The 11,042-nt window shown below is 47.2% G+C and overlaps 1 protein-coding gene across 5 annotated transcripts in view; it reads right to left on the minus strand.

Moving 5' to 3' along the window:
• The window catches only part of STAT3 (signal transducer and activator of transcription 3), a 69,902-nt gene extending 69,036 nt beyond the window's left edge, over nucleotides 1–866 (minus strand). For 2 of the 5 annotated variants that reach the window (XM_006940361.5, XM_006940359.5), the window contains exon 1: nucleotides 612–866. The gene's annotated coding sequence lies outside the window, so the exon portion shown is untranslated. The remainder of the gene's footprint in view (nucleotides 1–611) is intronic. The other 3 variants (XM_006940360.5, XM_045044633.1, XM_003996881.6) reach the window with 3 other exon arrangements.
• Between the last annotated feature and the right edge of the window lie 10,176 nt (nucleotides 867–11,042).

Here is an 11,042-nt window from a genome sequence, read left to right on the forward strand (position 1 = left end):
AACTTGATTCTTATGCAATAATCTTACCCACAGCCAGCGGGGCCGTGGGGGGAAGACACCTATTTGTACCTCTAGAGGGGTACAGCTGGTTCCCAGAGGAGAGGGAACAGGGCAAGGCCGAGGAATTGGCTCAGCTGGGAGCCACCGGGCGCGCTGGGGAGCGGGGAGAAAGCTCTTTCCAACAGCCCCCCCGCCCCCGCCCGTGATCTCTGCAGGCGTGACAGTTGCTCCTGTGGCCGGAACGTCCCCAGAGCCCCAGGGAGCAGGAAGTCGGGGGGCTGTCCCTCACTTCTGCCACCCCCACCCTAAAGTGCCCTCGCCCCACTGTTCTCCCCTCGAGCCCATTCTCTCTTCCTCGGCGTCAGCCCTTTCTCCAAAGAACGAAACTTCCTCCCAGCGCCCCCTGTCCTTTCAGAGGCCCGCTCCTGTCATCCCGGGAGTTGTCCCTTCTGAGCGACCCTCGAATCTCCACGTATTTCCCCCCGCCCCACTGAAGTTCGCATCCACAACTCCCCCAAACACTGCAGAGGCTCCCGGCCCCTCCGGCGCCCTCCGGGATCCCCAGACCTGGGGGCCGTCGGGGGGGCGGCCCCACCCTTCACCCCCTTCACCTGTTTCTCGGGCTCAGGCCCGATAGGCCGGGGCTGCGCTTGCGCCGGAATGTGGGTCGCGAGGCTCACTCAGGCCGCCGGGCCTCTCCTAGCAGACGTGGAGAGACAGCGCAGAGCAGGGGTGCTCGTCAAGGATCCGGTTCGGGCTTGCTCGCTCCGCGGCGACGTCGGAACCCCAAACTCCCCCTCCCCGTCTACGCCGCCGCAGCTCCGGAAACCGCTGAATTACAGCCTCTCCAACCAATCCCCGCCTAGCCCCAGCCTGGCACAGACACGCCGCTTCTGCATAATTCATGAGACGGCCAGTTTTCCCGGCCACCCAGAGGCACTGGTGCAAGTACAGTACACCCGAAGCCCCACCCGCTAACCAATGAGGAGGGCCTCTGGGGGGGAAGGGCGGAGCCAAGAGTAGACTGGGAACGCCCCAGTGCTGGCTGTTCCGAGCGCTTAGTGCTCCTCCCTCCGCTACAGCGGAGAGGGAGCCGCGGCCTTGGGCACAGAAACCCGGGGGGAGGGAGGGAAAATGACCGGAATGTCCTGCTGAAAACTCAGCTGAGTTCCTGGCAATGCGTGACGTCAGGACACTTTAAATGCCCCTGATGCGGCTCTCTTCTGCCCGCTCTCCCTTTTCCCAGCTCTTGCCTCCACGTGGGGGCGAGGTTGCGAGCCACTTACCACGTGGGAATCAACCAGTTAGACAATCCCCAGGTATCGCCAGATCCTCAGGGGGCCCAACGCCTGAACTGAGTGTCTGGGGACAGCAAAAAGAACATGGGTGACTCCCGCCTGCTTTGAACTTCAGTTTCTGCGTGAGTCGGGACACACACACCCGGAAACATGACGTGGAAATAGAGTAATTACTAGAGTGCGTGGGGAGAGGGTAGTGGATTTAACCCTGTCCTCCGTTCCGCCGCTTCAAGCATCAAACGCCAACGGCTCGCACATTGGCGGGTTCACAAGAAGGCAGACGACAGTGCATAAGAGGATTGACACATGTACACATTATTTTTATGGGTCTGAGCTGAAATACTTGAAATTGCCTGTCTTTTTCTTTTTCGTCCCGTCTATTTCAAATCCAAGTTTTACTGCATCGAAGCCAGTAGTTTATAGGAAATACAGACATTTTATCTTACAAAATAGGGGATGTACTTTGCATAATGGAATGGTGTGTGTGTGTGTGTGTGTGTGTGTGTGTGCGCGCGCGCGCGCGCGCGCCCATGCGCACGTGCTGTCACTATCAGGGTTTTTTCCTTAAAAAAATTTTTTTTTTAGTGTTCATTTATTTTTGAGAGAGAGAGCGCGAGCAAGCAAGGGGCAGAGAGAGAAGGAGACAGAATCTGAAGCAGGCTCCAGGCTCTGAGCGGTCAGCACAGAGCCCGATGCGGGGCTTGAACTCACCAGCTGTGAGATCATGACATGAGCTGAAGGAGGATGCTTAACTGACTGAGCCACCCAGACTCCCCTATCAGGATTTTTTTTAATCACAGCTATTAATATTCGTACTTATTGTGTTTAATACAAAAAGGTATAAAGATGAAAGATGGTTATGGCACCATCCAGATAAGATAACCCCCGATAAGTTTTTTTCAGTGAAACTTTTCATTTTGTGTTTTAATGAAACATGTTCATGGTTCAAAAAATCATACAGTTCAGGAAATTCAAAAATAAAAATGAATTTTCTGCTACCAGTTCTTCACCCCAAGAATGGTTATTCTTAATTTCTGATGAGAAAATCCATGACTCTTAACCTTTGGGGAGGGGGGGAGCATTACAGATCCTTCTGAGAGTCTGCTGGAGACTATGGATTCTAGCCCCCAAAATACACAGCATGACTTTTACGCACAAATTCTGATGGCTGCCCAGATACCTGAAGCCCAGCCAAAGACTCCCGATTTGGATCTTAGGACCACCTTAAATAATCCAAGTGAGAGGTGAGAACATCTACAAGCACAAGTGGTAAAGTTGCTGATGGTGGAATTGAGTTACCCATTGCCCTCCTGTAGACCCAGCCCAGTATGGAAATTACTGAATTTATCTGATGTGCATGTTTGTGTGTGTTACCAATCACTATGTTTATTTCACCACAGAACAGATACCCTTACCTTCCATCTCACCTAAACTCTGCTTTAGCTGTACTATTCCATGCAGTTGGCTGATGGGTCTGATATTTGTTGCATTATTTACTGCATACAAAGCACCTACGGACTCATTACTTCTCTTCTTTTTCACAATAATTATGTGTAGCAAATAGAAGAAGGCATATTATTTACCAATAGGAAACTGAGGACAAAATAGTGTGATGTTCTCAAGGTCACAGAGATACTCAGAGGTATACCAGGTGGGTTTGGAGCCAGGTTTTTGGACTCCCCATCCCATAGCTTTGTTCCACCCACTCAAACCCTGGCCTCTTCCCCTGACTCCTCAGCAGATGGCCATTGTTTCCCTCACTGCCCTCCCCCACATGCACACATAAAATCTACCCCTAAGCCTAGCTGTTCCACCTATAAAACCTCTCTCCAGCCCAGCCACTGGCTTTTCTCCACCCTCTACGGAATCCCCCCGGCTTACAGATGGCAGTTTCTCCCACGTAAGCCAATGCTTTGACCTGAACTTTCTTTTCCAGCCTCCTTCCCTCCATAACAACACCTTAAACTCCCAAACTGAATTTATCTCCTTCCTCCAAACATGTCAACACCTTCTGTTACCTCATGCTTTTGTAGATCTGCTTCCCTCCTCCTGGAATACCTCCTCTTTCCTCATTCACAACCGGGAAACTCTTCAAAGTGCAGTTCCAACATTACCTCTTCAGGGCTTTCCAAGATTCTTCCTGGCAAAGTTAATCTCTTCTTCTGGACTCCTTTAACAGGTTGTATGCCCCATTTAGTACAGCGTTCTTCACCTTGTACTTCATTAGCCTACTTCCTGATACACAAAATTAATAATTAACATGTATTAAGTAATTACCATGTTCCAAGAATTATGCTAAGCTTTTTATGTAGATTATTGTATTTGATCCTCACCAGAACCCCAGGGAGGCAGGTACTTTTGTAATTCTCATTTTCAACTGAGAAAACTATGGCTGAGAAAGTGAAAGACTGGTCCAAAGTCCCACAGCTAGAAACTATGGACGAACTCAGAATGAGAACCAGGTCTGGCTGACTCCAAAGCCTGGACTCTGCCTACATGCTTCAACATATCCCAGGGGTGCCTGGCTGGCTCAGTCCGTGAGTGTGCAACGCTTGATCTCGAGGTCATGGGTTCAAACCCCATGTTGGGTGTAGAGATTTCTTAAAAACAAAAACAAAAACAAAACAAACATATCCCCCCTGAGCTATAGGTTCCTAGAAGCTTGAACCCCCTTCGTGCTCATTTTCATAATTCCAGCAGCTAGCATCTAGCCCAGTTCTGGGCTAGAACTCACTGAAGCATGAATTAAATATTAATAAACATATTTTGAATAATCATATCAGTAATAGCTAGCCACGGAGTATTTACTATGAACTAGCCACTGCTCTGAACATGTATTATGTAACCCATCTATTAACTCAATCCTTATAATGACCCCATGAGGAGGATACTGTGATTTTACAGATTAAGAAGATGAGGCTTACCCAAGGTGAAGTGACTTACCCAAAAACTTCAAGCTGGTAAATGGCAGAGACAGGATTGAAATCTGCGTGAGTCTGATTCAAGAACGTGAATAGCTGCTCTTTCTTGACTATATCCCCAGGCTTAACCCTCCTCCTGGATCCCCAAGGAAGAGTTTAAAGGAGAGGAAAAGTGAGGCTCCCAACCTCCACCCAACAAATGAATAAAGGCAGAATCCCAGCCCCAGCTCGTTCAAGCATATGGTGGTTTATAAACATGTCTGCAAATTCCTTGATACTTCTCCCATTTAAAGGAAGAGTCTGCTTCCACTCCCTCAGTAACTTACTTCTAATAAATAGAACACAGTGGAAATGATGCTGCGTGACTTCTGAGTTTAAGCCATAAAACACGATATAGCTTTCACCTGACTCTTTCCCTGGGACACTCGCCCTTGGAAGTGTTGTGAGGAAGCCCAGGCTACGCGTAGAGGCCACATGAAGGTGTTCTGCCCAACAGTCTAGCTAAGGCCCAGCCAACAGCAGGCATCAGCCATGAATGGAAGAAGCCTCCAGATGATTCCAGCCCCCCATCTTTCAAGCCACCCCAACAGAGGCCAAGTGAAGCAGAGGTGAGTCATCTTTACTGAACCTTACACAGATTACAAATTCATAAGCAAAATAAATGTTGTCGTTGTTTTAAACCAGTAAGTTTTGGGGTGGTTTGTTACATAGCGATGGGTAGGGAGGATAAGTTTCTATTGATCTCTTCAGGGAGACTCAGGAACTATAAGCTAGATCAGGAACTGAGACTGATCAGACTTTGTAAAGTTCTAGAAACTTTATTTACTCCCTCTTCCCTGGAGGAATCAGCAGTTGAACTCTAAATCAAGAAGAAGGCATGGCAAAGAAGAGATTTAGACAAGAATCTCAGGGGTGGTAAATGGGTGGCGAGTCACTGCAGTGACCAAAGGAGGCACGGGGCAATGTGTGTATGTGATAGGACCCCCGTGGGGCTCGGCAACAGAAGGGCTCACCAGGACTGCCCAACTCCCCCTCACTCAAATAAGAGAAAAGAGCATCTCTTTTTCCTCCTGTCTGAAGAACAGTCCTCCCTCCTCAATATTTTCAAGGCTAAGCTCTTTCCCTGTGCTGCTTAAAACATCATTCATGTCATTCTGTCCCTTCAGTGGCTTCCCATAGGATTTAGGATAAAGGAGTTCTGCTTTTTGTCATTCCTGTCAAGGCCCTGCCTATCCCACCAACCTGCCTCCTGCCCACTAAATTCCAGCTAGTCCATTTCCCACCTCAGGGCCTTTGCACATCCCATTCTTGTTCCTTCTCCAGCTTTGGCACAACTAGTTCCTCCTCACCCTACTGGTCTCACTTGCTTAGAGAAGCCTTGTCTAAATACTCCCACCTACAGTTGCTCCCAGAGTGTTAATCACTATGTGCTATTTCCTGTGGAACTCTTATCATACTCGTCATTTTATTTACCTGTATACAGTCTCTTATCTGTCAGTTCCAGGAAAACAGATCTTACCTGTTTGCTGCTCCCTTGCCTCCTCAGTGCTGGGCATATACTAGGTGCTCAATAAAGACTTACTGAACAAATAGAAGTGCTCTTGGTCCCACTCTTCCCCTCTCTGAGTTTTATTAATTCCCTTCTGCCTCCTGACCTTCTCCACTTATTCTTCACTTCTGTCTCTGAAGATATTCCTTCTTTCCTATCTCGACCCTCAAGTTATCCCTCTTTCCCATCATGTTCCCCATGTCCCCACCCCTGCTTGTGCTACCAAAGTGGCTTCTGCCCTCTTTCTCCATAGGACTGTGCTCTTGAGGGCCACCAAGAATCTCCTCTTAATCAAAGCTAATGTCTTCTTTTTGTCATTTTATTTAACTTTGCTACAGAATGTGGTACTATCAACCGTTTCCCCTCCTCTCTCCTCGACATATTTTCCTCCCTTGACCATTGCAGCAGTCCATAGAAGCCATTGCATTAACTAGAAAGCTAACAGAGCTAAAGTGAGACACACTGGGTTTGAATCCTGACTTTGACACAGAATAAACTGTGGAGCCCTGGGCACGTTCCTTACCCTCTCCGAGCCTCAGCACCCACATCTTCAAATACAGAACATGATTCTGACCTTGGTTAGTTTGCGTTAAGATGTTTTTGATGGGGCTCCTGGCTCGCTCAGTTGGTGGAGCATGCGACTCTTGATCTCGGGGTTGTGGGTTTGAGCCCCACATTGGGTGTAGAAATTACTTCAGAAAAAATAAAAATTTTTTTAATGTTTTTTTTTTCTTTTTTTGAGACAGAGAGAGAGCATGAACAGGGGAGGGGCAAAAAGAGGGAGACACAGAATCTGAAACAGGCTCCAGGCTCTGAGCTGTCAGCACAGAGCCCGACGCAGGGCTCGAACTCACAGACCGCAAGATCATGACCTGAGCTGAAGTCGGCCGCTTAACCGACCAAGCCACCCAGGCGCCCCTAAAATATTTTTAAATAAAAGAATAAAATGTTTTTGATTGGAAGATACTCTCAAGTTAACTGTGAAGCATGGCAGGTAAAACCCAGATCCTGGCAGGGTCCACTGCTTGGGCACCCCACCTATGTAGCAATGTGCCCCTGGGCTGGCTGTTTAACCTCTCTGAGACTCATTAGAGAAGTTGATGAGTATCCTCATCAATGAAATAGGAACTATGAGAGCATCTCCCTCATAGGTTGTTATGACAATTAGATGAGGTAACAAGCAAAGCATTCAATATAGCATCCGGCTCACTGCACCCCTTCAACTTATGTTAGCTATTATTATCTTATGCAAAATAAAAAAAATCACAACATTGGAGAGACTTATCAGAAAGAAACTGAGATGGCTTCCAAATTTCAATAAAGAGTTGAACAGCCACACCTTGGGAAGAGCAATTTCAGGAACCTCACCAGAGAGGGGTTTTGTAGAACATCTCACTAAAGCTCTACCTTTCCTTTATTATGACCTGAGGCTGCTGCTGCAAATGTTCAGTCTCTGTGGCTGTTGGTTCAAAATTCTAAATTGATGGCATAGAGGATTTCATTGGCCCAGAAAGGACCAGATATCCATCTTGACAAGGCAGCTGTGAACAGGGGCAGGGTCCTGGTCACCCAGCAGAGACACAGCCCTGGAGAAAAGGGCAGGGACTTTTCTGAGCAGAGGAACATCCAATACCCATCAGAATTACCTGAGATAATGTTTATGGAAGTGCCTTACCCAGAAAGATGTCCTTTTCCCTCTCTGACCATCCATGGTCGACTTTGCTGCCCCCACCCCACCATCCCCACGACTTCCTAAGGTTGGGCACTTCTGCCTTTAACTTTTTTTTTAATTTATTTATTTATTGTGTGTGTGTGTGTGTGTGAGAGAGAGAGAGAGAGAGAGAGAGAGAGAGAGAGAGAGAGAGAAAGCGTGGGAGGGGCAGAGAGAGAGGGAGAGAATCCCAAGCAGTCACCATGCTGTTAGTGCGGAGCCCTACACGGGGCTTGAACCCATGAACCGTGAGATTGTGACCTGAGACGAAATCAAGAGCTGGACGCTTAACCACCTGAGCCACCCAGCACTCCTGCTTTTAATTCTAAATTCCATCCTTTTCTCCCTCTGACCCCCCTCCCTTGGCAAACTCATCTATTCCTAGCACCTCAAAGGAACACCTCTCTTCTGACAACTCTTTTGTGCTGAGTCTTATTAGGTGCAGATAAATTACTTTATCTCCTGGGTCTGCAGAAACTTCCTCTGTAAAATGATTCTTACTGTTGCCTCATCTATAAAACAAAACCTCTTTCAGTTCCAACATTCCATAATTCTATTAACTGTTCTTTGGTTATGCCTTCTGCTTTCCTGCCCTCTTTGCCTTTCTGCACACTGTTCCCTTTGCCTGGAGAACTTTCCCTGTCCCACATCACTGCTTTCACTTAATTACCACTTTCTGAGTACCTACAATGTTAATGGCTATCTCTTGGGTCCTGCCTGGCTCTCAACAAGTCCTCCTTTCCTGGGGCTTGCTCCTCTCCCCACTTGCAATCATATACTGAAATGGGTCCTTTCAGCCACGTCTGTATTACATGATCCTTTCCTCCTGGCCATAGATTATTAAATCCAGGATGAACACGGATGTTAATTGCCTTAATCAGATTTTCTTTGCCAGGAATCTGGAACTTGAAACTGAGAGGCATAGAACCTGGGAGCCCTTAGAGCGGAGTTCCATTAATGTCAGCATGTTAGAGAAGGCTATCCATCAACTCCCTCTCAGAAGTCCCTGGAGATGCCCTGATGCCTATTCTTCCTAACTTAGCCATTCAGTGATTCCTTGGAGTCCACAGGGTATCTTGGCAGCCTTCCAACGTAAGCTCCTTTTTCCCATTTGGCCAATGTCTTTTTTTTCTTATATTTTCAACCAAAGAACCATTAACCACTGTGATTGTATTTGAGACACTGTTAGGCTCTGGTGACACAAAAAAATCATCTACAACACTGTCTCAGCTCTCTAGCAACATCTGTTTGAAATCCTACCCATTTTTAGGATAGCAGCTTAGAAGCCACCTTCCTACTTTAAATGTCCCCATATTCCCCAAGCAGGATTAGTCCCTTGCCAGTGTATTGCCATTGCATTTTGCTTTACCTCTCTTACAGTCGTCTCTTTGAGCTCTTTTGTACATCTGCCTTTCCCACTAATTGCAAACCCTTTAAAAACAAGAGCTAGATGTCTTGTTTTTTTTAGTTCTTGGCTCCTAGCACAGTATCACAAACAGATCACTGGGAAAGAACATCTGTTGTTTTGTCGGCCTATCATCCTCTCCCCTGTCTGTTGATAACAGCAACCCAATTTTCATTTGGGAAATCAGCCTTTCTCACTCTCTATTCCACGGTTCTAGAAGCGATACATAACCTAGATTTGGTCAGAGGCACAGTGGTTTGGATCTATGACCTAACAGGGCCAATGGACATCATATCTGTGATTCTGGCCAGAAGGATTTGGAAAGAAACCCTCTTAACTAGGGTTGTTTAGCTGTTAAGCCACAAGCCTGAAGTTATTGATGACCATCTTTACCAGCACATGGGGAAAATCTGACTATTAATAAAACAAACACAGTGGAGGGGCACCTGGGTGGTTCAGTCAGTTAAACGTCTGACTGCTGGTTTCAAGTCAGGCCGTGATCTCACCGTTTGTGAGTTTGAGCCCCATATCGGGCTCTGTGCTGACAGTGCAGAGCCTGCTTGGGATTCTGTCTCCCTCTTTCTCTGCCCGCTCTGCTTGCTCTCTCGCTCTCTCTCTCTCTCTCTCTCTCGAAATAAATAAAAATAAACTTAAAAAACAAAACAAAACAAAACAGGGCACCTGGGTGGCTCGGTTGTTAAGTATCTGACTTTGGCTCAGGTCATCATCTCATGATTCATGAGTTCGAGTCCCGCATCAGGTGAGCTTCAGCCCTACCTCGGGTGAGCCCTGCTTCCCTCTCTCTCTCCCTCTCTCTCAGTCTGTGCCCCGAATTGGGCTCCATGCTGACACCTCAGAGCCTGGAACCTGCTTTGGATTCTGTCTCCCTCTCTGCCCCTCCCTGGTTTGCGCTCTGTCTCTCTCAAAAATAAATAAACGTTAAAAAATGTATATATGGGGCGCCTGGGTGGCGCAGTCGGTTAAGCGTCCGACTTCAGCCAGGTCACGATCTCGCGGTCCGTGAGTTCGAGCCCCACGTCGGGCTCTGGGCTGATGGCTCGGAGCCTGGAGCCTGTTTCCGATTCTGTGTCTCCCTCTCTCTCTGCCCCTCCCCCGTTCACGCTCTGTCTCTTTCTGTCCCAAAAATAAATAAACGTTGAAAAAAAATTAAAAAAAAATGTATATATGTATTTTATATATACAAATATATACATTTATATATTTATATTTCTTGGAGTGCCTGGGTGGCTCAGTTTTTTGAGCATCCGACTCTTGGTTTCGGTTTAGGTCATGATCCCAGGCTCATGGGATCGAGCCCAGCATCAGTCTCTGTGCTGAACATGAAGCCTGCTTAAGATTCTCTCTCTCTCTTTCTCTCTCTCTCTCCCCCGCCCCTCTCCCCTGCTCTTTCTCTCTCTCTCTCTAAAATAAAGGGAAAAATATATATTCCTTTATCTTTACTTATCCTATCTCTGTCTGGCAGTAGTGTGGAGAATGGATTGGAAAAATAATCTATTTTTAAATTATTATTTGAGAGAGAGAGAGTGCATGCATAAGCAGGGAAGAGGGGCAGAGGGAGAGAGATTCTTAAGGAGGCTCCACACTCAGAGTAGAGCATGATGTGGGCTCAATCCCACCACCCTGGGATAATGACCTGAGCCAAAAACCAAGAGTCAGAAGATCAACTGACTGAGCCACCCAGGCGCCCTGGAAAGAGAATCTAAAGTCATTTCAAATACTCTGGGTGGGAGCAGATGAAGGTCTGGACCAATCTAAGACTGACTATAGCTGTTTCCTTCTGACCCCAATGAAAAGTTACCTCTTTGGAATAGGACTTTGAAAGTACCATTTAGAGACCTGATAACTCAATCTGAGACTGTACAGGAACTTCCTTTGATCCTGGGTCACATTTGATGGGATCCTTCGAGAGACAATACCCCTAGTTTATTGTCTGCTTCTAACCCATGGAAATACTGCTAATGATGGGTGGGGGCAACTTCATGACTGGTTGGTGGAAAAAGGGCTTTGTAGCTGTGGGACCTTGGAATTCCATAAAATCCGATTGGTAGGCAGTTGACTCTCTCATCAGTGCCTGAAACCAGCCCTCCTCCTCCCCTCAGCAGCAAGGGAAGAGGAAAAGGAGTAAATTCTGATTCAA

The sequence above is a fragment of the Felis catus genome, chromosome E1 (genome assembly GCF_018350175.1).
Source record: "Felis catus isolate Fca126 chromosome E1, F.catus_Fca126_mat1.0, whole genome shotgun sequence".
NCBI classification, from domain to species: Eukaryota; Metazoa; Chordata; class Mammalia; order Carnivora; family Felidae; genus Felis; species Felis catus.